Below are 27,150 nucleotides of genomic sequence, written 5' to 3' on the forward strand. Positions count from 1 at the left end.
GTTGAACCAACAAATTGACACTCTAGTTTATGGCGCAAGTAACCATCCTAGGCTGTCTTCATGAGTTGCCAAGGCTATGGAAGCCTTCCAAGTTTACCGACTCTGATCATATTTAGACAAGGTCATAAAAGACAGGGTGAGGATAGTAACCAATGATCCTAAGAGTGGCATTTACCAGGTTTGAACAATTATACAGCATTAAGTGGGGAAGAGGACCATCAGTACACACAGGTTGGGAGTAGAGCCATTGGAGGTAGAGTAGAGGTTATGATTACAAAGGAATGAGGCCCAAGTGTGCTAGACAGGGTCGAGAACAAAGGACAGAGTCATTATTAGAGGAGCTAGGAAAGGTGCTGTCTAAGCTACAAGTAATTTTTCTGATTGAGAGGCAAATAGAACCTGATAAAAAGGGCTTGATAATAATCTGGTGGGCTTTAGACCTTGTAAATTCAGAGGCCCAGACCTATCTATCTCTTCACATGGGGTATATCCTAAGGGAGGTGTGAACCTCCTAGGGGAAGGCACTCTGTTGACTTTCATTACTTGGCTGGCCTGGGAGGAGAGCTGGCCAGGTAAAGGCAGGGGGCATCTCTAACAAGAAATTTACAGTTCTGCCTGCAATGTTGCTGACCCTACTTGACCATACCCTCAGCTGCAGTGGTCACTTTGGAAGTTGGGCTGAGTGAAGGGCTTTTCAGCTTAGAGCCAATAACATCTGTGGCTCTGACCTGGGCATCCTTCGACTCCAGGGCAGGTCCATTTCCAGTGATCCAACTCTTGGCAGAGCTCCCAGGGCTCTTCACAAGCTGACTTCTGCTGAAGCCCAGGCTTACCACATTGAAAGCCACTGCAGTGGACTGGCCTGTTGGGTCTCCTTGAGGGCAGATCACTGTACAGATCAGCCATCTATAGGCTTGCCACCCATTGCTTCTGATGCCTAGCTTTCTTTTCCTCCTGGTTTGTGTTAAAGCAGACCAGAGGATGCAAGTCAAGGGAGTGCCCATGTCCCATCTCTAATCTTCGGTGGCCTGAACTACAAGTCTATGGTCACAGGCATGTTCTGTAGTAGTTTTTCTAAGGTAGACAATGCCCATGAGGAAAATTATATTCTCACTTTAAAACTTTCTTTCCCTTTGGTCTGAAAGGGAGGTTTTTTCTACTTACTGCTTACTTCGCTGATGGCGAAGTGAATCTAGCTATGAGATTATTATTTAAGTTCTTATTTTGGCTATGCTATTACAGAAAAATGTTAGCCATCTCTTTTATAAGGTCTAAAGATTAAATTGTGCATCCTACAGATTCCTTCATAATAGAATTAGTTTCCTACCTTGAAGAGAATAGAGAAATGAAAGAACAAGTTGGGCTTAGAATAGAGAAATGAGGGAGCAAGTCCTAGATCGCTTGCTGACAATAGCAATATTACATGAATACTTAGCAAACCGTTTCAACCATTAGATAACAACTTAAGAAAACATTTACCAGAAGGTCCAATGCCTTCTATAAATTTTAAGAATCATGTATTTGAAAACACCTCTTAAATATCTAACATGGTGCAGTTTGTTTAGCCAGTAAACTTAAGCACAACCATCTAAAATGTTTTTAGTTTCTTTCTACCAACACGTTTAGAACATATGATACACAGATTCAGGTCACACAAATTAAAATGTATCATTGATTGATTTTAGCAGCTTAAATTTATGGACAATCTTATCTATAAGCCATTTAAAATAAAACTCTTAATAAAATTTCCCTATGTGGACATACAATATGTACACACATATAACATAGCATAATAGACCAATATAGCAATTTTAATAATAGCTTTTATAATCTTTAACTCTTTTTGTAGATTGCCAATTGATTTGAATTGCTTTTTGTTTTTAGTAACCTCAGTTAACCATACTTTCTCTCAGTTGGTACTGTTAATACATTATTGGCTTCATCTGTTTACAGAGCCAAAAGATTTTATTTATTTACTTGTGAGAGTTACAGGCAGTGAGAGGAAGAGACAGAGACTCACTCCCCAAATGGCCACAATGACTGGAGCTGTGCCAATCCGAAGCCAGGAGCCAGAAGCCTCCTCCTGATCCCCTACGCGGGCACAGGAGCCCAAGCACTCGGGCCATCCTCCACTGCTTTCCCAGGCCACAGCAGAGAGCTAAACTGTAAGAGAAGCAGCTGGGACCAGAACCAGCACCCACATGGGATGCCAGTGCCGCAGGCAGATGATTAACCTACTGCACCACTGCACTGGCCCCAATTCATGGTTTCTGAACTTTTGATGAATACAAAATATAAAAACATCAATTTATGATGACTGCACCCTCTGGTGGCCTATTTCACCTATTTTTTAAAAAAAAATCCAGCAATATATTCCATCTTCACTGTTTACAGAATACTCTATCCAGTATGCCTGCTCCTCCCTTCTTCATCTTGCACCCCATATGTGTGTGTGTGTATATAACACAAATATGCAGTTATTTAAAAACACAAGCACAACATAACCTCGGATTAAAAAACTGCCCCAAGATATGCGCCCTGTAAATATAACAGGGCAGGTATCTGGTACAGTGGTTAAGTCCTGACTTGGGATGCCTGCATCCCATACTGGAGTCCAGCTAGTGTGTATCTTGGGAGGCAACAGATGATGGCTCAAGTTCTTGGGTCCCTGACATTCACATAGGAGACCCAAATTGAGTTCTGGGGTCCTTGACATCCCCAGAAGAGACTTGAATTAAGTTCTGGGTATATGGCTTTGGCCTGCCCAGCCCTGGCCACTGCAGGCTCCTGAGAAGTGAACCAGTGGATGGAAGATCTGTCTCCACCTTTCAAACAAAATGCAAATAAATAAATAAAAACTACAATAGATGATGATATCACTTAAGAAGCTCTCTGGGCTCACAAAGGACATTTCATAGTCAAAGCAGACCCTCCACTCCTTTCCTCTGACTACATTCACAGGGAAGCTTTTCCCTGTAGAGACTTGGTTGCAAGATCAGCTCTCTCTCTCACAGCAGGTTAGCTTCCTCAACACTTGTGTGGCCTGTGCATTCCTTAGCAAGAAGTTGCTAATGAAACACTTCAAGTGTTCTCACAACATCCCCAGCTTTGGATTGTCAGATACTCTTGCCAAAATTAAGCCAAGGTCTTCAGCTTCTGTTTCCATTAACAAAATATTCAACATTTTTCTCAAAAAGTGAACTCTGGGTTTGTACAATTCACTGAATTCAACTACCTTTAAAATGGAAAGTGGGAGTGATTTTGTCTTCAACAAGTGGGCCACCAGGTGAGCCAAATTGGAGAAATTAATGGCTGGCATATTTTCTAAGTCCTGAAACTTGTCCCAAATGCTGAACTAGAAAGTCATCTGAAATCTGCTTTCGTATTCACAAAATTTGCTGGCCAAGAATGCATAGAAAGGATTGTAAGTTTTTTCTTGAAGGCAGCAATCCAAAAGAACATGGACTATTTCCCCTTCTGATCCTTCAGTCCAAGCTTTAGAAGCTTTTCAAAAGCATCCAAAAAATCCTCACTGGTCATTATTGTACAGATTATGTTTCTCCTGATGTCAGTGTTCATCCTCTGTTTTCCGGCAAGTTCCAGTGTCTTTGAGCTAACCATCCCCAGAAGTTCTTTCTGTGGGTGTGAATGATGACTGTTGTTAATCATTGGGGCCCCACTCCTTGCAGACCCCACAATCCACCAGTGACCTGTCTGCTTGGCATTCAAGACACTGACCCAGGATATGTGAAGTTGAGTCTCTGTACCTGAGCCAGCGTTGTGTACCAGAGCTCTCTGTAGTTTCCTGTTTCTCCACTGGCTCGAGATCATAGGCTGGAATTTTGCAAATGTCATTGTTCTTCAGTGCCAGCATGGTTTCTAGCATAAACTGAACCCTGTTTTTGTCCTGAAACTTGCCACTTGCTCCACTGGCTTTGGTCTGTGCTTCAGCAATCAGCTCCTTCAGTGACAAAGCATCATCTTTTCTCAATGAAAAGCCCATGTTATTCAGCATTAAGAGTATCAGTTCAATATTTTTTTCTGTGAAATTTCCAGCTAGTTTTTTTTAAAATGTCAAAAAATGAGTAGAGACTGCACCACGTAGAAGTTGTACAGATGGGCCATAATGGTAAACAGGTTATCAAATTCCTTCCCTTCCCTTCCATATTTATACATGTCATTGAACTTCCTCACCACAGCCTCCAGAAAGTGAGCACCAACCTCAGTTCCAACAGTGTGGTGAAGAACACTGACCAAGAGAATGTGCTCCATCACAGTCTGCTAGGCATAGCTGCAGCAGTGACACAGGCACCCATGAGGGCGGCAGTCAGGGTGTCACTCATGTCCTTCCTGCTGTGGGCCATGTCCAGCTCCTCCAGCTGTCCACTTGTGGATGCCTGTTTGGTTCACTCAACCTGCGGTGAGGCATAAATACACACTGTTAATTAGACCCTTCACATGTTTCTTCAGCCTTTCTAGTTCCTCCTTTTTCTGGGTATCTACTGTTTCCTCAGCTCGCCTCACATGAGGTGGGATGTACTTTTCGGCACTTTCATAAAGACTCTGATCCTCTGTATCACCATCCTCTGAAGATCTGTCACTCTTGCCTTCATCTTCTGTGAAGGGGACTCTCTCCCCCTTCTCTCCTGAGTCTCCCTTTCTGCTTCTTCCTCTTCCTGTTGCACACCCTCATGCTCGCTCTGCGACCCCTCACCTGCTTCCTGAGCTTTCTTTTCCTCTTCTACATCTTCCCCCTCATCCTCACTTTCCTCCTTGGAGTCACTCTCTAGATCCCTCTCGGGGGTGTCTCCACGGTGTCCTCCACCTCCTCCTCCCCCTCCTCGCTGCTTTCCTACAAGCCGCTACTTTCCCCAGACTCCAGGGCTCCCAGAATATAGTCCAGACCATCGCATGCAAAGCTAAGCGGCACGGAGCTGCCCTCACCTTTCCTTTTCCACTTGTTCAAGCTGAGGCAGTGTGACCCCTTTCAGATCTCTCGGTCCTCCTCCTCCCCTTTGGCTGAGAGAAGTGCCCCTTTACAAGCAGCGGCATACCTGCATTTAGAATCTTGCTTCAAAGTGAGTGTGGTAAACCAGAGATGCTGATGTCCATAGAGCATAGATTTTCTGATTTGCACAAGAGAGATATAATGTATATCATCATGCATCCCAAGAATTTTTTTTTAATCTTCAAGATCAATACAGCCACAAACATTGATACTCACTTCATTGTGAACTGGGATCTGCTAGCTGCTTACGGTCATTCTACTTTCCAATTCATGAAACAATGGTGTTTTCATTGCCATGCCTCTGGGCCTTTTTCTTCAACCAAAATCACCAAAGGGAAGCTGAATATACAAGCTACAGAGCCCAGCGATTGAGAGAACAGAGATGGGTGCCTGTAGCAGGTTCACAGATCTCATGATCCCACAGCAGCTGCTTATAATGCCCTGCACATTTCTCCAGGTGTCCAAGTAATATAGAGGTGGCAGAGGAAAGGCAGAGAGACAGGCATACAGGCTGGAGAGGAGACACAACAGAGAGAAACGCTAGAGAGCTAATGTATGTGAGACACACAGGTTAGTGTCTGGGAGACCACAAGACACTGGGATGCAAAGGCCACAGCTTTGGCACCCGTTAGTCCAGACAGGAGCGATGAAACATGGGGCTCCACTCCTTAAGTTCAAGGAGGCTTCCAAGTTTCCACTTATGAGTGACATACTTCACTAGCATGTCCATGACCACAGATCAGTGTGCCAGCCGTGGAGGCACATGGGTCTTCTGGTGGTTCCCCTACACCTGCATGGTACAGACCTTCAAGAGAGAGAACAGCTCACTCCTCCACCCACTTTCACACCCTTTTTTCCCTCAGCTATGCCAAGCTGCTGAGTTCTCTAAATGTGTTCCACACCCTCTGATTTCTTCCCCTCTGGCGTGACCAACCATGCTCTCTCCCCACATTGTTGTAGACAACTGCTACCCTAAGGACTCAGCTTGCCCTGCCTCTTGGTGGACTTTTCCTTTACCTCCCTGCTATATGCTAATTGAAGTGCCCTTCTTTTTTCTGTCTAGAGTCATCTATGGGAAGGTCTTGTGCTCCATGTACCCTATATTCAAGTGGCTTTTTTCCTGCATGCCTTCCCTTATAGACTGTGTGTTTCCAGAAGGCCAGGGCTGGACGCTAACGAACCAGGTGGGCACTGCCTGTGTCACACTTGAGTGCAGAATTAGCACACAGCCAGTGTGTCTCCTACAGAGATAGCACATCACACGTCAGAGATTCTAGCTCCCTGCTATCTCTCCATGCCGGAATTTCACTTACCACGCCATGAAAGCACTTTATCAGAGAATATGCTCTACTCATCATTATTATTGCTTTCTCCAACTGCTATACCTGTGATCACAAAGTACTCCTTAGGGAAAAGGTGATAATAATTTAAACCCTGCTTGCATTTATGGAGTACTTTACAGTTTCCCAAACACTCTCACATTTATTAGGGCCTTCTTGCCCAAATCAATTTTCCATCTTCACTTTAGAAACAAGGCTAGTGAACCCAAGCTGTGTTGTGTGGCCTGCCCAAGGTCACACAGCTAGTTGGTATGAAAGTTAAAATGAAAATCCAAGAGTTTCAAATCCCAGCCCAGTGGTTTTTCTACCCCTTCTCCTCCAGGGCTCCTCCAAGTGCTCCTGTCCCTGATTGTGTACTTAGAGGGAACTCAGTAGAGTAGGCCCTGCACCTTCACACTGAATGCTGAGGACAGAGGGAAACTTAGGCCAGGAGCCTGGGCAAGTTTCTATCAAAAGAATGGTGGCTGATTCCAACACGGCACAGGCTGGGAAAAAAACTCTCCTGGACTGAGGGTCTGCCTTGTAAATGAGGCATGATAAAGAGGACATAGTGGGTCCGTCTTAACAGCAGCAGCAAGCAAAAGTGGCCTGGAAGCACTCCCAGGGCAGCTGGCTGTGAAGGCCCTCATACAACTCCTACTGTGACACGTCAGTCTGTAGCCTGTCAATCAAGGAGGAACTTGCAGTGGGTCTACAGCACCCAACACAACTGCTTGTCTTCCAAACAATGTGGCAGGCCTGACATCAGAGACCAGGAGGCCACCAGCTCTGCCACACACCTGGTATGTAGCTCTGGGCATGACCCTTGGAGAGGTTTTCTCTTGGGCCTGCCTCACAAAGCCATTAGGATATCCCCAGAGAGAGCAGTTGTCAGGCTGAGCATTGGGATACTGTAAAGGGTGCTATTCAGAATTGCTGTATTTGTCACACTCTGGTTTGGTGATTCCAGCCTTCTCAAGTTGGGGCCCAGCATCAGAGTAGATTTGCTCAATATTCTCAGTTTCAAGGTAAGTGATGGTGTGCTTTTCTGGGGGATAGAGAGAGGTGGGGCCATAACACCCTGTTTGTGGGGTTCATTGGGAGAAGTAACCTCTAAATGTCCCAAAAGGCATCATTGTGATAGTGTATTCAATTTTTCCCTATGCATCTAAAATATACCATGGAACAGAAAAATTTTTTAAAAATGTGCTTGTATTATTTTCTGAGTTCCCTGGTTGGAAAGTACTGTAAAAGTCTATCATAGTTGAGCCAGTGCTGTGGCTCACTTGGTTAATCCTCTGCCTATGGCACCGGCATCCCATATGGGTGCCAGGTTCTAATCTCGGTTGCTCTTCTTTCAGTCCAGCTCTCTGCTGTGGCCCGGGAGGGCAGTGGAGGATGGCCCAAGTACTTGGGCCCTGCACCTGCATGGGAGACCAGGAAGAAGCACCTGGCACCAGCCGTAGCAGCCATTTGGGGAGTGAACCAACAGAAGGAAGACCTTTCTCTCTGTCTCTCCCTCTCTCACTGAATATAATGCTACCTGAGAAATAAATTTTAAAAAATTTTTAAAAAGTCTAACATAGTAAATCATATTGCTGGTGCGGTAACAACTTATGACACACTTTTTACCCAAAAACAACACAAATGTATTACAGATCTAGAATTAAGAAATCTAGGATGGATCTCACAGGGCTGAAGTCCAGGTGTTCACAGGGATGGTTCTTTCTGGAGGTCATGGAAGAAAATCAATTTCCCAATTTATGGCGGCTGCCTGCACTCCTTGGCTAGTGGCTCCTTTCTTCCTTCATTTCAGCCAGTTGCTTCCATCCTCACATCGCCTCACACTGACTCTGCTCCTCCTGCCCTCCTCTTGCAAGGAACCTAGTGATTGCACCAAGCCCAGTGGAGTAATTCAGGACAATATCACCCTCTTAAGAGCCTTCATTTAATCCCATCTTCAGAATCCCTTTTGCCATGGAAGCCACTGTTTTCAGATATTGGAACATTCACATTGTAAGGAGCTGTTATTCTACCGCAGGTACCCAAGACAAAAGCTGGAAGGCCTCTCTCTTTTAGGAAAAATGTAGATATTCTTATCCTACCTGTCTAAGAAATCCATGCCTCAGTCTCCCTGTGAGTCAGAGAGAATGACCTCCTCTGCTCCAACCCACTTATAACCCTAAAGCACCTATCAGATAAAGGTGCACAGTAAGAAATGGTTATTATATAACAACTTGGCAGAGATTGTGCATACATTCATCAATGGAGCTACCAGCAGATGCAACTAACATTGGGTTCTGCAAGGTAGAAATCAGGGTGCATTTGTTAGATTCTGTAGTTAACCCTTACTCACTGGTACTTGTCAGCAATGTCCTTTGACTCCATTAACACAGAGTATGAGGACCCTCCTTACCATATAACCTGGCCTCCTCCTGCCATTGGAAAAACTGGAATGCAGCAGAGATAAACAACAGCTCCAGTGCACAGGAAGGACAAATGGGCACTGAGCTTTTCTACATTTGCTTGGCTGGAGTGTAGGACAGTTACTGCCCTCCATTTTGATTGTTCTCTCCTTTCCTCCATACATGGTTGAATTTCTTGCTGCTAACTTTGGATTGGTGAAGAAAGAGTCCCGGCAGGAAGAGGAAGTGGATAGAAACTATGGGTGCATGGAAGGGGAGGTGGCCACTGGACAATGCATTTGTCACTTGTCTTACCATGAGGCAAAGCAGTGCAGAATGAGAATGAGAGGCCTCTTCAGAGTGTTAGGTCTGGAGAGTCAGTGTACTTCTAAGGTCTTAGGAAGTCTCCTTCAGGTTAGAGATGATTTAAGATGATTGGGAGTTTATTCCCTTCGCATTGACTCCCCCCAATATACACAATAGGTTCTTAAGACACCGTTGAAGACATGGAGCTGCGAGGCCCTCCCCTGGGAGTCTGAGGACCACTGTACACATCTGAGGACTGGAGATGGTGACTCTGGCTCCAGAGCAGTCAAAGGCAAGACTGAGTCTACCACACTCCCACAACCACCACAACCTGCCCCGGCTCTACCTGAACAGCCCAGGGAGAAAAACACCCTTCAACAATGAAAACCTGCAAAAAGGCTTGTCAAATGTTCAGCTCAGAGAAAGAGCCTGCTGCTGGGCCACAGAGCTCTGGGGAATTAAAGGATAGAGCCATGCCCTGAGAATGATTATAATCCCATTATGCAGAGCTTCCATATTTATTTCTTCATATGTATGAATTTGCATATATTTGCACTTTCTTCTGATAATATGCATATGATTCAAATTGAAATGATTTGAATACATTTGAATATTAATTAGGCAGTTGAAGGCTACTGTTTCTGGCAGAGTCCCGCAGCAAGGGACTGTGCTTTGCACAGAGTCAGAGATGTCCTCCAGGCAGTGCCACCAGAGGCCACAAAGGCCAGAGCTGGAGGGCACCCTCAGGAGAGGTACCCTCCAAGGTGCAGAGGAAGGCTTCCCCCAGGTCCCCAGATACAAAGCCTGCAGCCTACTCTACTGAGGGCACACACTGACAAAAGTCCCCCTGAGCATGTATGGCTTAAGGCTTCCTTTCAGACATGTAGTTGTCATAACACCATAAAAGATACAACATTTTCCAAGTTTAACAAAAGCCTGGGGTAAGTGTTTGGCTTCGTAGTTAGAAGACATGCATCCTACTTCCAGGTGCCAGTGTTCATGGCCCAGCTCTGACTCCTGACTCCAGCTTTCTGCTAATGCAGACCCTGGAAGGCAGTGGTGATGACTCAACTGCTTAGGTTCCTGCCACCCACCTGGGAGCTCTCCCTTAAGTTTCTGGCTCCTAGTTTCAGTGTGGTCCAGCCCCAGTTATATGGGGAATGAACCAGTAGATGGGAAGTTTTGTCCATCTGCCAGCCTCTCTATTTCCCCCTATGAAATGAAAGTCAATGTCTTTGCTCTGCCCTGAAGCTGCTCCTCCATCCTGCACCAGCTTTCTCTCCAGTGCCATTTTCCTCTAGGTCATGCCTTGCTCCCTGCTGTTCAGCTTAAAAAACATTTGCTATTCCCTGGGTATGCCATGCCCTGGACCTTGGTAGATGCTGTATTTTCAGCCTAATCAGTGTTTACTGAAGTAATCTTCGAAAATGAGTGCTTAGCTTGGATGTCCTCTCTTCCTTCAAGGTGTGTCCTAACTCCTGCTTGCAAGGGATGTGTACTCCCTCACCCTACATGGTAGGTTTATTCTATTGCATCATGTATGCAATTCTGTCCTTCTGCGTGTGCCCTAGATACAGCTCCAATTCCACTATGAATCCCACAAGGAGAGAAACTCTGTTTGAGCACATTTTTGTATCATCTCATCAAATGACTCATAAGTGAGTGAACAAAATAGAGGCAAAGATACAGCTTTGGTTATGACTCCTCCAGGCTACAGCAGCACCCTTCCTGTCAACTCCTGCTCCTCTAGCATCTGCTGTGTTGAAAAGACATGGACATTTCTTAAGAACCTGCTCCATCTGCCAGATTCTTTTCCATTATCTGGTATAATACTTCACAAAAATGCCATAATGAAAATCCTATTTCATTTGGTATATGAGGAAACTGAGTTTTAGTGAGGTTAAGAAATTTGCCTAGGACCAGCACTGTGGCATACAGCATAAAGCCACCACCTGCTGTGCTGACATTCCATATGGGCATGCGTTCGAGTCCCAGCTGCTCCACTTCTTTTTTTTTCTTATAAATTCTGATTTGATTTTTTGTTCTCTAGACACAAACCACACCCACCACCACCCCCCCATACACACACACAAACGCGCACACACACACAAATGTACATACCCACACACAGACATAGAAAGGGACAAATGGAAATACTTTGATCTGGACCTTACCGATATAGTCTGGATATTTCTAAATGTAAATTATGCTTATATATTTTCATTACATCATTTTTAAAAATTTTTTAACTTTTATTTAGTAAATATAAATTTCCAAAGTACAGTTTATGGATTACATTGGCTTCTCCCCCCCATAACTTCCCTCCCACTCGCACCCCTCCCATCTCCAGCTCCCTCTCCCATTCCATTCACATCAAGATTCATTTTTAATTATCTTTATATACAGAAGATTAATTTAGTATATATTAAGTAAAGATTGCATCAGTTTGCACCCACACAGAAACACAAAGTGTAAAATACTGTTTCAGTACTAGTTATAGCATTACTTCACATTGGACAACACATTAAGGACAGATCCCACATGAGAAGTAAGTACACAGTGACTCCTGTTGTTGACTTAACAATTTGACACTCTTGTTTATGGTGTCAGTAATCTCCCTAGGCTCTAGTCATGAGTTGCCAAGGCTATGGAAGCCTTTTGAGTTCACCAACTTCGATCTTATTCCGACAGGGTCACAGTCAAAGTGGAAGTTGTCTCCTCCCTTCAGAGAAAGGTACCTCCATCTTTGATGGCTCCATTCTTTCCACTGGGATCTCACTCACAGAGATCTTTCATTTAGGTCTTCTTTTTTTTTTCCAGCTGCTCCATTTCTGATCCAACTCTCTGCTATGGCCTCGGAAAACAGTAGAAGATGGATCAAGTTCTTGGGTCTCTGCACCCACGTGGAGACCTGAAAGAAGCTCCTGGCTCCTGGCTTCAAATCAGCACAGCTCTGGCCGTTGCAGCCAACTGGGGAGTGAACCACAGAATGAAAGATCTCTCTCTCTCTCTCTCTCTCTCTCTCTCTCTCTGCCCTTCTTTCTCTCTGTGTGTAACTCTGACTTTCAAGTAAATAAATAAAGCTTAAAAAATAAATTAACCCTGCCAGCGCCGCGGCTCACTAGGCTAATCCTCCGCCTTGCAGCGCCGGCACACCGGGTTCTAGTCCCGGTCGGGGCACCGATCCTGTCCCGGTTGCCCCTCTTCCAGGCCAGCTCTCTGCGTGGCCAGGGAGTGCAGTGGAGGATGGCCCAAGTCCTTGGGCCCTGCACCCCATGGGACACCAGGAGAAGCACCTGGCTCCTGCCATCGGATCAGTGCGATGCGCAGGTCGCAGCGCCTACCGCGGCGGCCATTGGAGGGTGAACCAACAGCAAAAGGAAGACCTTTCTCTCTGTCTCTCTCTCTCACTATCCACTCTGCCTGTCAAAAAAAATTAAAAAATAAATAAATAAATTAACCTGAGGCCATCTCTCTGGGGGACAATAGAATCAAAATTCCAGCTGGAATCTCTGCCTACATCACTTTCTCTCCACTTCCCCAACACGGCCAGCCTCTCTGAATCACCAAAGGATAGCCAGATTCTCGCCTTCCTCAGACTCCAAGTCAGGCTTCAGTGCTCCAGGAAAATAAATTAACTGCAAATCAAACTTGGATGCAGTTGTTATTTTATAGGGATGTTGTAAGTTGGCAAGGTAGCTGTTCTATGTTAATAGCTATTGCAATGTTGTTCTTAAGGCCTATTACTTGTGCTAGTTTGTATTTTAATGTGGCAAAGTGATTGCACCTTTAATAAGAATGTTAAACAGATTAGCTGACTTATATGGAAAATAAACAAATAAAATGGAACTCATACTCATTTATATTCATTTCACTCTCCCTTTCTCTATTTCCTCTCTGCCCAAAGGCAGATGTGGTCAATGGAATGAAAAGAGAGTGTTGCTGTATGATAAATAATGGTTATAGATGGGTCTTTTGTGCTGGGTGAGTTTGGACTTGCAGTCTTTAATCACTGCTTGCTGGGAGTTTTTGCTTCTGACTGTGTTTGGGGAATTGGGTTTTGTTTGACAACTGGGCGTTTGCCAACTACCCCCTTGAAATCACTTCCTCCACCTCTGGAAGCCCCCCTGGTGTTTTCGTAGTATACTGGAAAGTTTGCCAAACTTACCAGCAAGCCAGTATACCTGATGGCTCCAGGAGAAATGGCAGAGAAAGGAAGCCAGGTAAGAAAGTAAGCAGCAAGGCACAGAAAGGTGCAGACTTAGGGAGAACTGCACAGAGTGATGGGGGGTGGGCGCAGACAGCAGGGATGCTCAGCCCACCTTGTGGGGAGAGTTCTCCAAGAGGGCATCCACCATGAAGCAAAGTTGCAGTTGAAGTCAGATAAGAAAATTGGCCGGGGATATATTTGTGTAAGGGTACATAAGCAGCACATGTGGCTGGAAGCATGAGAGAATGCAGCCCTCATGGGAGCCTCAGAATAAGGAGCACAGAGGCCATTGGTGGCACCAGGGGTTTAGTGTCCTGTGCACGAAACCAGAAGTCAGGGAGCTTCCTGTCCCAGGGATGTGAAACATCTGTGAAACAGGAGTGCAATCACCTGTGTGAGACTGCTGGAAAGGCCAGGGAGGACCAAAGGAAAGAGGGCCTGCTAGCTACAGAGATTACACACCTGAAGGTGCAGAGAATGGAGGAGGAAGAGCACATTCACCTTAGAGGACATCAGACAGGACAGCAGGAATGTTTGCAAGAAGAAATCCACAGCAGACTTTGCACAAACTCTATTAAAGAGGGGCAGAAGCTATAATGCAAGAATCATGTAATTTATTCCCTGTTCACAGTGAGTTATACATTAAGATAGTATGAGAAAGTGTAACATTCCAAAATGCTGTTATCTCCTGGACCTGGTGCTGTAGGCTTGGAGGAAGGCACTTTTGAGTGGGCTGTATTATTGCAAGAAGTGACTGTCACTAGACTGGGCATCAAGGAGGTGCAGTCATATGGAATCTGTGCTCCAGACAGTGGAAGCATGGCTGGTAGAAACTGAGTGAAGACACAAGGTATAAAGAAGTTGGAGGTGATTGTCTATGTGGGATATGGTGCTTTTTCCTAAGCCAGAGTATAAAGCAGGCATGGAAGTCACTGACAACCAGGGTAGGGACTTCAGCCCTTAGGACTTTAGCTCTTACAGACTTGGCCATAAAACTAGTCCTTGCTAAAACAGAGTTCTTGGCTTATTTTTAATTGCCTTTTGGGCAACTTGCTCATTCCAAAGGTTGGGTGGGGGGATCAATGAGGGACTCTGCTATTCTGTGCTCAATTCTAACTAATTTTCACTTAAAAAATATTTATCAAATATCCAATAGGTGTCAGGCCTTGTGCCAACAAGGCAAAAACCTTTTGGTGAAGCAGATAGGCACATAATAAGGATCAAAATATATATGTGTTGGAAGAATGCAGGAATGATCGAATGAGTGAAATGTGAATGTTGAAAGAAGATGGATACTTACCCTAGGAATTTATAATAAATACAGGACACCAGACATTGTCAGACACCTGCCCTAGGCATTAGGATGATCTCAAAGCCATCAGAAATATGATATAAAATGAAGGGTTCAAGCAAGATACAAGTTGGACAGACACTTTTCCTAGCTGTTACAAGGCCTGTATCCCATATCATAGGTCCCAGTTCTGCTTTTGAGTCTAGCTTTCTGCTAACATGCACTCTGGGAGGAAATACTTGATGGCTGAAGTGGTCAAGTCCCCATCACTATTTGGGATATCTGGGTTGAGTTCCCAGCCTCCAACTTGGGTCCTGCACAGGCCTTATTATTTTGGGCATTTGGGGAATGCATCAGGGGATGACAGCTCTGTCTGTGTCTCTTTCTGCCTCTCCAATTAGTAAATAATTTTTAAAACACATAAATTTTGAAAAATAACACTGCCTTTAATGGTACCATACCAATTATCCTGATGCAGAAGGGAAACTGGTTTTTTCAGATAAAGCATCACACAGGCAACGCTCCCAGACACTGTGTTCTACAAAGATGTAAACAAAGGACAGCAGGAAGGGCCCCAGCAAGAGGTTAAGACAGAAGAGGAGCTGAAGCTTGCAGAACAGGTGAAAAGGAAAAGAGAACAATGACAAATAACATCACAGAGACCTTCATGATCCAAGAGAGAGGAAGAACACAAATGGACCTCTCTTTAAAGAGCACAGCATGGTATGAATCAGTTGCCAAGAGTTGTCTTCTGCTTTTCTTTTGATATTTAACTTTCCACAATGTATTTCATATTCAAGGGTGGGATAAGCTTGGTTGAGAAGAATTAAAATCTGACATAGAGTGTGTAATGTGAGAGATTGCATAGCTGATTGTTTAGAATCTCTCACATCAGGAAGAAGTGCAAGTTCCACCAGGTAGTAATAACCTGTGCCATGGATAAGCTCAGCTGGCTCAGTTTCCCCTTCTGTAAAAAAGAGATAACAGGAATAGGTATGTCATTCGTTTGTTGTGTAGCTTTAAAAAATATGCTGCAAGCAAAATACTTACAATCTGACAGAAGAAGCCAGTAACACGATGATGATGATGATGATGATGATGATGATAACGTTTAATACAAACCTGTTTACTAGGTCTAGCGAAAGTAATCTTCCATGATACTGCAACAATTTGGAGATATGATCCTGTAGCCATTCTGCGCAAACAACAGTTTAAAAATTCTGGAAAATAAGAAAAGTAAGGAAAAATACTATTTTTGTTTAAAGTGGAGCAATAAGTGGCAGTCAGTTCAGGAACCAGTGGTCAGGTAGACTTATTAAAGATCTCCAGGGGCCGGCGCCATGGCTCGATAGGCTAATCCTCCGCCTGCGGCATTGGCACCCTGGGTTCTAGTCCCGGTCGGGGTGCCAGATTCTGTCCCAGTTGCCCCTCTTCCAGTCCAGCTCTCTGCTGTGGTCCGGGAGTGCAGTGGAGGATGGCCCAAGTCCTTGGGCCCTGCTCCCACATGGGAGACCACGAGAAGCACCTGGCTCCTGCCTTTGGATCAGGACGGTGCGCTGGCCAAAGCAGCCATTGGAGGGTGAACCAATGGAAAAGAAAGACCTTTCTCTCTGTCTCTCTCTCTCTCTCTCTCTCACTGTCCACCCTGCCTGTCAAAGCAAACAAACAAACAAACAAAAGATCTCCAGAAAATAAATGTGTAAGAGATTAATTTGATGGCCCATAAATACCCAGAAAATTATCCATGGTCACTGGAAGCTAGCTTAGGCTTGGTCAGAGCACGACATGGTAATATCTCATTAAAGTAAAAAAAAATCATTCATTGTAATTTCATAATCTATCCCTTCTTGTGAGATTGTGTTATTTACAAATTTGATAAACAAATCTTTAACTGTCAGGTGCATTCCAGGGTCTTAATTAAAGGAGTATTATTCTATTGAAATCTTGACATGAATAACAGTGTGACATGGTTACAAATAATGTATTATTTGTCTTCCTCTATAGAAGACAGAGCTCTGTGGCTTCATCCACTGACAACAGCCATTGGCTCAGGCACAAAGAGTTAGCTGGGATTCAATGGGTGCATACCTCAGAGGCAGAAAACATGGCCCAACACTTGTTGTTCTGGCCATTTGGGGAGTGAACTAGTAGATGGAGGACCTCTCTCTCTCTCTCTCTCTCCATCGCTCTCTCTCACTCTGACTTTCAAATAAATAATTAAATCTTTAAAAAATAGAAATGGACTGCTCCCATGATTGCCTGATTCTTCTGTCTACAGCTGTTCCTCCCAACTCAGGAGATGAGGACATGGAGATCAACACAGACTCATGCTAGACTCTGCCACTCCTCATGGCGCCCTCCTCAAGGGTCCTTAGTGACATACACAGGGATGTCAGGAGCCAGCTTAGGGAGGGACTGGAGCTGCAGGAATGTCTCTGGCCTCTCTCACCTTCAAGGTGAACAGATAACAAGCAGCAGGGTCGATCCTCATTAGCCTGTGGTGAAGGACCCTTACGGGAGAAGGGACAAGAAACTAGGCCTGGGCAAATATCAGGGGCTTCTTAAGAGGTTAGATGTTCCCCAGAGTCTAGTGGGCAGGACGTTCTCTGGGAAGGAAAAGTCAGTCCCCTTCAGAGAACCTCTAGGCACGCCCAGAGCAGAACTGCCCCTCCCCTCCGGGAAACCTCTGGGCGCGCCCAGAGCAGAGCTGCCCCCCCCTTCGGAGAGTCTCTAGGCGCGCACTTATGATGTCACTGCAACCGGCCAATCCTGTAACACCTCAGCACTCTCCCTCAGCACTCTCCCTCAGCATTCTCCGGTATGCTAATTGTCCCTCTGAACCAGCCAATCCCGTGCCACCTCTGCATTCTCCACCAGCACTCTCCACCAGCATTCTTCGCCAGCATTCTCCCATATGCTAATGGTCCCTCTGAACTGACCAATCCTACGCATGCGCATTAGGAATATGCTAATTCATTGCCTATATAATCTGTGTGAAACTGCCACTCAGGGCTCCCCACCACCTGAGGTGGGGGCCTGTTTGCGCAAACGTTCAATAAAAACCTTGTGCTTTTTGCATCAACTGGTCTGGAGTCTGGATCTTTGGGCGTCCTTCCGAGCAAGTGGGCATCTCTGCAACTGAGAGGTCCAACAGTGGGTCCTCGGTAACAGAGGGCAGCACCACTCATTACAAAGCGCCTACTAGAACTTAGGCCAAGCCCCTGTTGTCAGAAGGAGGGTGCGATTCCAGGGGCTAAGAGAGGTGCACTTTAGATGGGTTGGAGGCCATTCTCTTAGCCCTGGAGATGCAGAGCTGTTGGCCACTGCCTCTCCTGCTCCAGAATGTTCCAGCAGTTTCTGGAATCTTCTTAGGGTGAGGGTTTAGGGGAGCTTGCGTGTTTGAGGTCCTGTCATTTGATCACTGTAGATACTGACATCACACTCAGGCTGCTGCTAACACTGAGGACCAGAGAAAGAGGCTCCCTCCATGCCAGGCCAGTGCTGGTCTGGCCTGGCTGGGCTGGGATTCCTTCCGTGCCGCCTCAGGGTGACATGGTGACTTCCCATGTGCAAACTACATGGGAAGGGGAAAGGGCTACAAAGCTCTAAACCAGCCCCCACCACCTTCCTGCCTGGGCCATGGGAGTTCTCCTTCTTGGTGCCTTGGAAGGCAGTGTAGAGACACAGAAGGCAAGGGCGGGCACTCCAGGCAGAGGGCATGGCTTGCTCAGGGGTCTGGCGGTGGGGATGGGCATCAGCCAGGCCAGGAGGCTGTGCTGGGTGGTAGGGCAGCCCTAGGGAGAGGAAGCCACTCTGCTGATTAAATAAATAAACCAAGGAGAAACAGAATAAAGACAATCGGTTCCTTGGTGCATCCAGAACAGCACTCCTCTCTGCTCCCCGGGACTTTCAAGTTCTTGCCTCATTCACTGCTGCCTGGCTCCTTCTTCTCCCTGTAGTTCTCCCACAGGGCAGTCTTTTCCTGTCTCAGGACCTTTGCATCTTCTCTTGCCCTACTCTGGACATGGTTGGTACTTCCCCTTCCCCTGGGCCCAACTTGAATAGGGCACCACCTCTGGGAGGCCATCCCTGTGTACTCTCCCTGCCCACTGACTGGCCCAGTTCTACGTCATCCTGTGATTTTCTTCGGCCTAATTTGGGGTCTTCAGAATGTGAATCCATGAGGCTCTCCCATGTTGGTTTCTCTGCTAGCATGCAAGTTCCACGGAGCACAGCTGCTGCTGTTGGATTACAAGCAGCCAGCCCAGCACTGGTCCCTGGGCTGGTCCCCAACAAAGGGAAGCAGATGTTGGGGGATGGGCATGTGTGGGGCACCCTTGGGTGCCCCAGGGGGCCTGAAAACCTCCCATCTATGGAGATGGGAAAGTACCATGCTTCTCAAACTGCTTTCCCTTAACCCACACCTCACTAGCCCTATGTCTGGTGACTGCATGTGTATTTAAAGGGACCACCTTATTCCCACACACAATTTCCTACTGGTATTTGGAATGAAAAGCTGGCCAGCCATGAAAATTCACTGCTGCATGGGAAAACCAAGTGTCCTGACAGTCCAGATGGCTGCCCTGGGGGCCCTGATGGCTTCCTCCGGCTACAAAATTCAGATGGTCAGTGATGTTTGCCCCATGGCTGTGAGCACACATGGCTCCCTCCATGGCTCCAGACTCCTGCCTGCACCTGGAGGATTCCAAGCAACATGCTCAGCTCTTTCTCAGCTTCGCACCCCAGTGGGCCTCAGTTTTCCTCTCTGGCAAATGGGGTGCTGACTTTTTGGACTCCCAGGCAGCCAAGAGCAGGGCCTGGATCTAGATGGCCAGTCTCTCAGGCACAGGGGAGGTTCTCCTGCCTCAGCCTCACTGGAGCCTTTGGCTGCCTCCTGAGGCACTATGACATATTTCTTCCTCTTAGGGGTTTTTGTCTGCAAAGGGAAAGCAGGAGCTTCTGAGTGACTTTTATTCCAGGAGGCCAGAAAGAGGTCTGCACAGATGTTTTCTGGAGAGAGGAGGGGGAGTGGGGTGCCCCCTGGGAAGCTTTCATCAGCAGGAGGCCAGATGAACCTGCTTTTCAGGAAGGAGTGCAGAGCAATGCAGTATGTGTAAGTGCCCACTGTGTACTTATTTGTGCACCAGCTGCCATCCACCAACCCTGAGCCAGTCATTTTACAGATGGGGAAACAGACCTGGGGCCACAAGGCATCTGCTGCAGGCCATGGGGCTGGGAAGGGGCAGGGTCGAGATTGGAACTCATGTCTGTATTGGCTCCCAGACTGTGATCTTAACCACCTAGCTAGTGTTCAGCCTTCTTGGCAAACAGCAGCACTGCTGTGTGCAGTACTCACCCTACTCCTCTCCTGTGGAGAGCTCTGCCTGACTTCAGGAGCACAAGAGGAAGCCCAGAGACACCAGCAACTCCTCCAATGCCACACAGCATCCAGGGTCACCCCATCAATTCTGTATAAGCCATTTTTGTCCTGGACCCCTGGCTCTCTGGGCCTCTTCCAGTGAGTTGCACCCAGGTCAGCAGGGACCTGCACCCCTGACCCCAGAAAGACTGGCAAAGGGGCCAGGGAATGGTTCAAGCACCTAGGGCCTCAGTGAACTAAGTTTCCCAGCCCCCTGCCCACCCCATGGCTGAAAGACCCCCAGGAAGTAGGAGGAGCTGGGGGCAAGATCCTAACTGCAGGAGAGAAAAGATTTCTGTTTCCCACCCGAGCAAGGTTTGTGGCTGAGGCCCCTGGACCAAAAGACAGATTCACATGAGACAACACAGAGATGGATTCACTGAAGGTTTTGGAAGGAAATGAAGTGGGGAAGCCAGAGCATTCCTTTTTCTGTTTTTTAAAGAGGATTTTATATATTTGAAAGGCAGAGTGACAGAGAGGGGCATCTTCAAGCTGCTGGTTCACTCCCCAAAGGGCTACAACAAGGCCAAACCCAGAAGCTCTATCAGAGACTCTCCTGTGGGTGGCAGGGACCCAGGTACTTGTTCATCTGCTGTTGCTTTCCCAGATGCATTAGCAGGGAGCTGGATCAGAAGTGGAGAAGCCCATATGGGATGCCTGCATTGCAGGTGGTGGCATAGCCTAGCATTGGCCATGGGCCTATGTATTTTTACAGTAAGGCTGAGAAGGGTGGGTAGACCAGAAGAATGACCAGACAAGGAGCTTTGATCCCATGACGGGAGGCTACCTGAGTCCCACTCATGTGTGCAGATTAATCTCTGCACCTCTGAGTCTTCAGAGATGGGGACAAAAGTCTTTGCACAAGGATAAGGAGAACACCACCTATGTGCTGAGAGTTTTGGGATCCACTTCAGGGAACCAGGGCAGGGTGGGGGAGGAAAGCACAACCTTCCTGCTCCTACTGTTTTCTCAGATGCCACAGGGCTTGATTTGGGGACAGCAAGGGGGTCTTTGCCAAGGTCACTGCCACCAATTCTCCTCTGTCCCAGAAGACACTCTAGGGAAGAGGTGGGGGGCATTTGATGCAATCCTGGGGTTCTCCAAAGCCACGGCCTGCAGAACCCAGGGTGGCAGTCACCCCCCCTTCTCAGCTTTCAGCTCTACCTTGTACCCCTCTTTCCCCCTTGCTCTCTGCCTGCCCCTGCCCTGTCCGGGCTGGTTAAGCCCATCTCCCTCTCTCTATTTCTTGTTCTGTCTTACTCTTCCTGTCTCTGTTTCTTTGTTTCACTTTGCTTCCCATCTGAGAAAATAGCTGGGACAAGCATACAAGCAGCTCCTACTCCAATATTCTGGTTTGAACACACAATATAAACGTTGTATGCACTGAGTGAAAGAAGGAAACCTCTTGGGGTTTAAATCAGACAGCTTTAAAACAAACTGATGCTCTGTTCTCCTGTGTTTCTCGATCAGATTCCCAGTTTGATTTTTATCCATCCCTCCTCTGGTTTCTCTGAGCTGAGCTGCTTCTCTGAGCCCAGCTTCTTATGCCAGGAGCGGGAAGACCACCCAACCACCTGCCAGGGGGTCAGAGGGCAGGAAGTCCAGGAGAAGGCCCTTCGAGGGAGGGGTGTATCCTTTACCCTGAACCTTTGCCAGGGTCGGTGCCCAAGGGTGATTGCAGCTGTATGGCCTTGCGTAGGTACTTGCCCTCTCTGAGCTGACAGCTTGAGGTCTTGCCACTCAGGGTTTACCCATCCTCTTCAGTACCTGGTGGGGGTGGGAGCAGGGAGGGAGGACAATCATGTTTGTGGTTTCAGGTGTGGAGAGAAGCCCCAGAATAGGAGGTGGCTGTGGAATCATCCTGGCCAGGCTGGTGCATGGGCTGGAAGCAGGCAGCTCTGGACACATCTCCCCATGGCCCTGATGCTGCATTCAAACCCTTGGCCCACCTATAAGTCTCACCTCCTGCTTGCACCCCTCAAGGGGGAGGGTCCCACCTATATGCTGGCTTTTCACATTCTGCCCACTGCCTTTCCCACAGCAGAGCCTTATACCTTCTCCCGGAACAGACACCTGACATACTTTGCCTAATACGGCCCATCTCTGCTCCTGCTACTTCCAGGAAGCCTTCCTGGACTTCTTATTGAAATCAAGGTCTTCCTAACCTTTGGCTGACTCTCAGCTGTGTTTGCTGCAGTTGTGGCAGCAGGTGCTCAGCAAAGAGCCTGGATTCAAAGTTGCTGCAAGCCCCTGAGGTTTGGTCTCAACCCAGAAAAAGAGCATCCGGGCATGACACCATGTAAGGAAGCAGGAAGTCTCACCCCAGAGCTCCTCTCAGCCCCACCTCCCAGGGTCCCAGAGGTCAAACCTGCTTGTAGGCAGCAAATGGATTGCAGCAGGGGGCCTGACCCTCAGGAGGGTCCCAAGGATGATGTACAGGCTTTGGGTATGGTGCCCTTGTACCCAGGCTGGTCAGCCATCTGGTGAGGCCTGAAGGGGTGAAGCAAACTTGGCTCAGGTCACACGGAACTGCTGGGTGTCTCAACTAGAGTGTCGCCCATGCCCTTGGGCCATGCAAGGGCATGGGCTGGGCACCGCAGGCTGTAATTCAGCCACTATTGCCAGAGCCCCCAGAGTTGGTGCATGCAGTTAATTAGTGAGTCTCGTGAAGTTCATCGACAATCCATCTGGCCAGCCACGGCAGATGGTCAGCGAATGGCAACAGCGAGCCCCATAAGTCAGCCCGGCGGTGGCTGCTGCATACAGGCCACAGCCTGCCCAAGTCATTTGAGGGCACCCATGGCTCTCTTGGTCCCACTCACTGGCTCCTCCTTTCTCTGGCTCTCCCAGTAACTCAAGCTCTACCCCTTATCCCACCCACCTGTGGCCACACACAATCCTTAACCTGTTCACAGCGACCACCTAGTTTACCTGTACTTGAAAATTCACGTGCTCATATATGCAACACGCAACACGTGTCTGCAAGAGTCAGGTGCACGTGTGCATCAGGGTTGGCCACGCCGTTACAGCTTGGGCAGAAGGTGCACCTGATATAGCAGGCAGTGTGTGCAAAGGCTCTGTGGCAGGAGAGCATAAGTGAGCTCAGGGAATGAAAAAGTCAACTGTGGCTGCTTGGGCCACACTCCCTGGCTTTCCTGCAGAAAACGTGCAATTTCAGATCCTTATTGCACTCAGTCCCTTCTACAATCTTAGCAAACAAGGGCTGTGCAAGCTCCAGCTCCACCTCTACTCTGACTCCCACTGTGAAGTCTCAATAGAGCCCCTCCATCTTCAGAGGGGCTCAGGTCTCTGTGGCCAAACTTAGTGACCTGGGCCGGGGAAGTAAGGTGCCGGCCAGCTGTAAACCTCCAGCACTTGATCTTGGCAGTTTGCTGCCTTCTTTCAGAGGCCATAAAATTTTACTATAACAAGCACTGCTACTCATCAGGGCAACCTTGCCGAATTAGAGTGAGGCAGGGTGGTGGCTCTCAGCACCTCCTTCACCTGCCAGGCTATTCCATTCCAAGGCTCCTCTGCTCTGCCTACTTCCCCATGATCCTCAGGACTGGTACCATCTGCCCAGAGCAGAGCACTTCAACATTTAGGATGTCATTCCCACTGGCTTTCCAGGAACTTTCCAGACCTCCCTGGGATCTGGCAAGACCAAGTTGCCATGCTCATTTGACTAATGAGTAGATGATCAGAGAGGGTGAGCTGGTTGCCCAAGCTTGCACAGCAGGTCGTATTGAGCTGGCAAAATTGAATCTAGGACTACTAGTCTTAAAGTAAAAGAATGCATTTTTATCCTTTACCTTTCTTTTTTTTTAAAAAAAAGTGTTAACTCACCAATTTCCTCTTCTACCTGTCGTTCTTTCTACTCACCTATCCACATACCCACCCATTCACCCTCCCATCCATTAATCCATCCACCCACCCATCAATCCACCCATGAATCCATCCATCCATCCATCCATCCATCCATCCATTCTTCCATCTACCATCCATCCATCCATCCACTAATCCACCCACTTATCCACTGATCCACCAGCCAGCCAGCTATCCATCATTCCACCCTCCCATGCATCCGCCCATCCCACCCATCCATTTTCCCATCCATCCACTCTCCTAACCACCCACCGACCCCCCCCACTCAATGCACATTTGTGAGACTCAGACAATCGAATGCAGACCTATAAGAGGCAAATGAAATGCAGCTATCATTGGGACCCAACAGATAGTGGTAATCCTGAGGGAGATCAGTCTTAGCCTCTACGTTGCAGTCCCTCCCTGTGTGCCCAGCATGGAGGATACTGGGGAACCAAGCATAAACAGTGACAGGACAGCGATCCTCACCTTCACGTACTCCTGGTGCCCTATATCTTGTGGGGCTCATAGTGAGACACACACCATGAGATGTGTCATCTCAGAAATCACCACCAAAACATACTATGCGCTGGGCTTTACCCAGTTGAACTAATGTATGGAGCATCTCAGTCTGGTGAGATTGGAGTATTTTGAGTCTTGCTTAGAAATACAGAACTGGGGTTGGTGGCATAGGGTAGCTGTGGGGTGCGGCAGGAGCCAGGTGGGGTGTGTGGGGCCCTATCCCCAGGCGTCCAATGAGCGGAGATTTCTGGGAAGGGCTTGTGGCTGTCCCCAGGCAAGCTTTGTCTGGCTGTAGCCTGCACAGGAAACATCTTTGCCTGGCAAACAGGATGGTCATTTGCTGCCCAAGCCCTGGGTGCACAGGTGTGGAGCGGAAGAGGGGTCCATAAAGGCTGCTCACCCTCCCTGGGCCCTGACCCTGCCCACCCCCTGCCAACCTATCTGCAGCTGACCCTTCCTTCCCAGAACTCACAGCTGTGACCCCCACCCCCCACCACTGGCAGCTGCTTCCTCTGAGCCACTGGGCTCCTGAACCCATAGAAGGAAAAGGGGGGACTCAGAGGGGAAGTGGTGGGTGCAGCATGACCCTGCAGGGATACAGTGACCCTTGGTCAAAATCCCTCTTCCAGCTGCTGGCCCAAGGATGCTGCAGGATCTGGTGGTGAAAGAAGAAGCAGCAGCCATTGGGGGTCTCCCTCCAGGGAAGCAGGCATCTGAGCAGGTACCGACTTTTCCTTTCTTGGGAACCCTGGCCTTAGACCTGCAGCCCTAGACATTCCTTCTCTTCCCACCACCACGTGAAGTGCCAGGGAGGAAGTGAGAGGGTTGCAGGCAGCTCTGCCTGGGGCCTGGCATCAGGGACACTCAGCCGTGCCAGGTGCATGATCTTGGGCAGAGCACACTCCCTCTCTGGGTCTTAGTGCTGGGAAGGGTAGAGTGCTGATCAAGGGCCATGCGGCCACTGACGACACTTTGAAGTGCTTTTGGGGTGTGTAATTAACTGTAACTGAAGTATTATTTAATCTTTTATGTGGAAAATCAAATTGTGTAGTGTCTCACTTGAATTCATACACAGCAGTGGGGTCTGTGGTGTGGCGGTGGCCCTGGCCTATCCACCTCTCCATGGTAGGAGCAGAATTCTCAACTTACAAACATTCTCCTTTGTCCTTAAAGGCCTCACTGTCCAGGAGGAAGGGCAGAATGACCGCCAAGTGGCTTCCCACTGGAGACCACGCTGAAGTTCTGAGCTGCCCTGTGGGAGCTGCTCCAAATTCCTGGTCATTCAGTAATCTTGGGCAAAGCCTGGCAGCAGAACCAGCCTTGGTTTCTTCCCAGCCTTGTGGGAGAGGCATGTGTGTGGGTGATAGCCCTGGACATCCCAGATCTGCCACTGGAGTCTGAGTGACAGCTCCATGGAGACCCTAAAATCCCACCTACTCAGTGACCTGGGTCCTGATCTTTTCTTCCAGAGGAAGGATGGAGGTTGGGGCAGAGCCTGGTGCCATGAACAGACTTGGGAGCCAGGCAGGCCTGGTTCTGTTGCTTATCAGCCATGTGGCTACTCTGAGTCTCAGTTTTCCAACCTGTACAATGGGGATGGTTTCCCTCTTGGGGTTGGAAACATCTGAGCCATCGCACATTCTATTCCACCTGCTAGGGCACCCTTTCCTCCCCTCCACTCCTAGTCCTCATTTATCTGTGCTCTGCTGAGACATCCCTTATTTTTAGGGGGTGATTTTGATGACCCCTCTGAACCTAATCTTCAGAGCAGTTTCCTTGCCCCCTCCCCAGTCTTTCCCAGCTCCCCTCCTGTTACTCATTACCTCCCACTAACCACCATGCATTTACTTAATCTACTTCATCCAAGGGCCTGAAACAGTGTGAGGCACACAACGGAGGCCATGGAAGTGGTAGCTGCAAACTGTCTCCATCTCTGCCCCAGGCTGTGTGTGTTTGTGTGCATATCAGAAATGGCCAAGCAGCAGCAGCAGTGTGAGCTGGTGCTGGCTGGGGACTGAGTCATTAAACAAGGACGGGCATCCAACCTAGTGGTTAAGGTTCTGGTTCAGAAGCCCTCACACCAGAGGACCCGGGTTCAAGTCCCAGCTCTGGCTCCTGACTTTAGTTTCCTGCTAAGGCAGACCTTGGAAGGAAGCAGCTGCCCATGTGGGAGACCTGGATTGAGGTGCTGGTTCCTGGTTCTGGCCCCAAGTCTAGCCCCGCCCATTGTGGGAGTGAACCAGCAGATGGGAGTGTGCACTTTCTTGTCTTTCCTTTCCAAATCATCATCGTCATCATCATCATCATCATCATCATCATCATCATCGTTGTTGTCATAATAAACAACAAAAGGGAGCACAGTTCTCATCTACTCCATTCTGTTTGGTGACTTGCAAGTAGATGTGTTTTCAGAGCCACTGCCTGCCACTCTGCTTCCAGGTGTAGCAGTCCAGATGTTCCCTGTCTAGGTGAGTATAGGCAGAGCAGGAAGGGGGCCCCAACTTCAGTTCCCCCACTGCACAGCAGGGGACACTGAGGCCAATGTAGGGACAGAACACAGAACAATTTCTTTAAACAATTTTTGAAAATGTTTCTTACTATTTGTTTGAAAGGTAGAGAGAAGGAGACAGACAGAGATTCTCCGTCTGCTGATTCACACTGCAGAGGTCACAACAGGCAGAGCTGGGCCAGCCAAAGCCAGGAGCTGGGAGCTCCATCTGGGTTTCTCAGGTGGGTGTTAGGGACCCAAGTCTATGAGCCACCAGTTGCTGCCTCCGAGGGTGCATAGGAGCGGGAAACTGGAATC

At 47.9% G+C, this 27,150-nt stretch overlaps 1 pseudogene; it reads right to left on the reverse strand.

The window, feature by feature from the left end:
* Positions 1-2,955: 2,955 nt before the first annotated feature.
* LOC133754300 (nucleolar MIF4G domain-containing protein 1-like) overlaps positions 2,956-27,150 on the reverse strand; it is a 52,569-nt pseudogene continuing 28,374 nt past the window's right edge.

The sequence above is a fragment of the Lepus europaeus genome (genome assembly GCF_033115175.1).
Source record: "Lepus europaeus isolate LE1 chromosome 21 unlocalized genomic scaffold, mLepTim1.pri SUPER_21_unloc_1, whole genome shotgun sequence".
NCBI classification, from domain to species: Eukaryota; Metazoa; Chordata; class Mammalia; order Lagomorpha; family Leporidae; genus Lepus; species Lepus europaeus.